This window comes from Aedes aegypti, chromosome 2, assembly GCF_002204515.2.
Source record: "Aedes aegypti strain LVP_AGWG chromosome 2, AaegL5.0 Primary Assembly, whole genome shotgun sequence".
Lineage (NCBI taxonomy): Eukaryota > Metazoa > Arthropoda > Insecta > Diptera > Culicidae > Aedes > Aedes aegypti.
In genome coordinates, this window is record NC_035108.1 from 346034987 (window position 1) to 346039431 (window position 4445).

The window sequence follows — 4445 nt, forward strand, 5'->3', positions numbered from 1 at the left end:
CGACATTACTGGTGAATGGATGTGATGGATTCATATTTCGATCAGTCATTTGCCACATGCATGCCAAAGCAATCAGTATAAACTTGTCGAATTGAAAGCTAAAACTTATCAGCAACAGCTTTGTTGATGATTTGATTTGGTAAGAAATTGTCGATCGAAACCAAATAAGCGCATAGAGAAAACTGCAAAAATGCTACCGCCGCCCGACGGGAACCTAGCTAAAACTTTGTTTGCCGTTGAAAAACTAATCATCCGAAATTTAAATTGGTAATTAAATAAATTAATTAATTAATAATAGGTGAAATATCTTAAGCCGTAACTCTTTTACGTGGAATACATTGTTGTGGCTCTGAAAAGGGCCGTTTTGCTTGAAATTGCGTCCTAATTCAATTTAAACTCGTTCGCCACGGATACGACGAGCCAGCTAGAAGGCCTTCGGCATGATGGTGACACGCTTGGCGTGGATCGCGCACATGTTAGTACCCTCAAAGATAGGCCTCGCTCGCTTCCTGCTGGGCCATGACGCCAAGCTGTGTAATCGCAAATCGGTCTTGAAGTCCTGAGCGATTTCACGGACCAGGCGCTGGAAATACAACTTGTCGATCAGCAGCTCCGTAGAATTCTGGTAGCGACGGATCTCACGCAGAGCGACCGTTCCTGGCCGATAGCGATACGGCTTCTTGACTCCTCCGGTGGCTGGGGCGCTCTTGCGAGCGACTTTCGTGACCGGCTGCTTGCGAGGGGCTACTTTCCAGCCATCGTCGTAGTAGTGTTCTCTGGACGGATTGAAACAAACGAATGATTGAATTTGCGCGGCTGCCGGTCCCTTTTATGACCTTCTCTTGCGAGCGAGCGAGACGAACAGTGAACAGCGAGCGAGCAAGAAGAATTCATCCATCGCGTACCGCATAAAAGCAGCCGAGCCGGCGGCCGAGCATCAGTTTTGTTACAATCGTTGCCGAAGTTAGACCGGCCTCGGAAAAGGAAGCGCCAAGCGTGACAACATCCAGTGCATCATCACCAAGCCCGCCATCCGCCGTCTGGCTCGCCGTGGCGACGTCAATCGTACCTCCGGTCTCATCTACGAGGAAACCCGCGGTGTGCTGAGCTGAAGTCATCCAGAATTCTGTCGGCTACGCTCTGAAGTGGCAGGGCCATACGCTGTACAGATTTGGAAGCTAAATCGTCCCCATCACCGACAGCAAAACTACCACTGAATTCACAAAACCTGAGCATGAAATGGCGATCGACGATATCCTCACCCAACCGTCCTTTTCAGGACGACAATTTAATTTGGAAAGAGTTTCGAAAATATTTCACGCAACATTATTGGCAATAGTCACAGCAACAGAACTGTCGGTGAATCAAAAATAATAGTTTTGGTGAAATTTTTAGTGATTTGCGGTAAACATTTTACCAAAATCAGTAAAATTCCAACAATATCTACAAATTTTGTTTACCGAACGTTCCGCTGCTGAGTTATTATCGAAATTCGTGACTCACCCTTAGTGTGTGGACAAGAAAACCAGCATCAATAATTTACAATCATTAAGGTGAAGAAGAATCGAAGCCAAACCTCAAATTTTCAAGAGCACGGATCTGGAGAACCGAAAACCCGTTTGAGCTGAAAACTTAATCGATTGGTCACCACCAGCGAGTGACCAATCGATTATGTTTTCAGCTTAAACGTATGTATTGAAAATTTGAGGTTTGGCTTCGATTCATCTTCACCTTAAGCTGCTGCAAATCCAGTGTCCGGTTTGTGAAATCGCTGGCTACGAGATGGCTGAAGAAAATCAGCTCAAGCCGCTTGTTCAAGCGCCCATCATCATCGCCACCGCAAATCTTATCGGGCGAGGAGGATTTCAACCTGTTCGCTGGCAAAATGTGTCCGCGTTACTCGATTCTCACAGTTCAATCGGCCCTTTTCAGTGCCAACAAATGTGTCCTAAAGAGTTATTTGTGTAATATTTGCTAATGTGTTTACCATATTCTTACATTTATTCATCTCGTAGCATCATACAATATCTGATTAGTTATGAATAATTGACAAAACGACAAATCGAGAATGTTTCCGAGTCGTGCTGTCGGAATGCAATAAATATATTTTCTATTGTTAAGGAATGATTCAAATATTACATAACCCAAAATGTGCCAGTTCTAGACCCCCTCCTTCCCCACGTAACAACTTTTGTATGGAAGATTTAAATTGTGTATAAGGTGTTGGCCGACAATGCTCGTAATTGATGATTTCATGAATTTATTCGGTTCGTATTGATGTAAATTATAAAATACCTGCGTGAAATTACAAAGTAGTTAATGTTTTATCAATCTTAGGTTTAAGTTAAAGATTTCTTACTTTAGTAATCACGAGCAAACTCAAGTCGATCACAACTTATAATGGGTAGGGATGGGCTATTCAGTTAAAGAACCTGTTGATTACATTCATGTAAATTATTTACACATATCGAATGAGTGTGACTCATTATTTTACCTAACCACATAGTTTCCCAAATTTATAGTGCAATGATTTTTACGCTCTTCTTAGAAATCTGTAAAGCAAGACAAGTAGCCTAAAGGCCACACTAGATTAGTGAACTGAATCGCATAATTCTGTTGGACTCTCACCGTATTAAATGAAGGTTCAATTTTTAACTAATTCTAATTGAATAAATGTCGTGGCATAAACTCTAATTCTGGTGATACGTCTAAACAATTTCTCTCAAAATCGTTTTTGAGGTGACTTAGGTGACTTATGACTGCCCTTTTTTGATGTTTCGTTGCAAGCCGATCCTCCGCGTGTGCTGTGGGAGCGGCAATCATCGATCGACTTGTCATCAGTGATGGTTGATGGGGAAGCGTGGGGTTCGCTGGTCGACGTGGCGCAACTTACATTCCCCCCGTAATCCGTGAAGGTGACGTCCGAAACGTATTTCCTTCTACGCCAACGTCGAGCACCGCGATATTAATGGCTGGTCTCTCGTAGATCCCTCCGCTAGTTGTTTGCACCGTCGCTGAACGTACCTGCCCATCCGATGAAATTTTCGTTGCAATGACTCTTCCCTTGGGCCAACAGTTGCGTGGGAGTCTTGGATCAACTACAATTACGATATCGTTGACTTCGATGGGTTTCGTTGCGGTGAACCATTTGGATCGTCTAGTGATTGTTGGCAAATAAGCACGCAACCATTGTTGCCAAAAGCAGTTAGCCAAAATCTGCGAGACTTCGTAGTTGTTCTTCAGGGCGCGGAAGGTATCATCGAATGCGACAAATGGCTTCATTCCGTTGGATGACTGGAGAAGAAAATGATTTGGTGTGAGTACTGGAGAAAGGTCGTCATCTACAGGAATGGCTGTCAGCGGTCGCGAGTTGACTATATTCTCTACTTCGTTGAGTGCGTTTTCCAGCACCTCGGGAGTCACCGTCCTTGATGCCATAACTTTGCTCAAATTTTGCTTCACGCTTCTGATGAGACGCTCCCACGCTCCCCCCATGTGAGGAGACGCGGGAGGGTTGAATCTCCATTCCGTGTGCTTGGAGGTGAATTCAGCAACCACCCTATTTTGATCGATGTTTCGGACTGCTTCCTCAAGTACCTTTGTAGCGCCTTGAAAGTTGGTCCCACGATCACTGTAGATTACAGCTGGAGTTCCCCTTCGGTTAAAGATGTTTCGCAAAGCCATAATACAAGAGTCTGTAGACAGTGAATAGGCAACCTGTAGATGGATCGCTCGTGTCGTAAGGCATGTGGCAATGACTCCCCATCGCTTCTCCGTGCGACGACCGATGGATACTGTGATTGGCCCAAAATAGTCCACGCCGGTGTGAGTGAATGGTCGTGTGTAGGCGTCTAGACGTGCCAACGGTAGGTCAGCCATCAATGGAGGAGAAGGTACTGCATCGTTGTTCTTGCACTGTTGACAATCTTTACGCACCTTTCGGTATACTGCTTTTAAACGAGGGATGTAGTAATGTTGACGAAGTTCGTTTGCAACAGTTTCATGATTTTGATGATGAAACCTTCGATGAAAATGTGCCACTACAAGCTTCGTAATGGTGTGTTCTCGAGGAAGAATTATTGGATTAATAGCGTCCACATCGATGTACTTGCATGCACCTGTTCGACCTTGAACGCGGAGAACATTCGCTTCGTCCAAAATAGGGCATACACGGTATATAGTACTGCTTTTCGGAATCCGCTTCTTCGTTTCTGAGATCATGTTTGTCTTCAAGATAGCCACTTCATCTGCAAATATGTCTCCTTGAGCAGTACGATACAGATAGTTTTCAGCATACACGAGTTCCTCACGAGTCAGGGGTCCATTTACCGGTTTTTCCTTTCTCGCTCTTCGTCTCCAGTTCAATGCTTGTCTGGCAAACATCGCCGTTCGTTGCACCAGCGTTGTCCAACTTGAAAATTGATCCGGAGAGAACAGTGGTTTGG

General features: G+C 44.6%; 1 long non-coding RNA gene and 1 pseudogene across 1 annotated transcript; both read right to left on the bottom strand.

Moving 5' to 3' along the window:
* Nucleotides 1-403: 403 nt before the first annotated feature.
* On the bottom strand, nt 404-739 carry LOC110676991 (annotated as a pseudogene).
* Nucleotides 740-2209: 1470 nt separating this feature from the next.
* On the bottom strand, nt 2210-2894 carry LOC110675859. The gene is made up of 4 exons (XR_002499856.1): nt 2629-2894; nt 2495-2573; nt 2360-2432; nt 2210-2295 (listed from the first exon to the last, which is right to left on the bottom strand). It is a non-coding gene; the product is annotated as an uncharacterized LOC110675859 (long non-coding RNA).
* Between the last annotated feature and the right edge of the window lie 1551 nt (nt 2895-4445).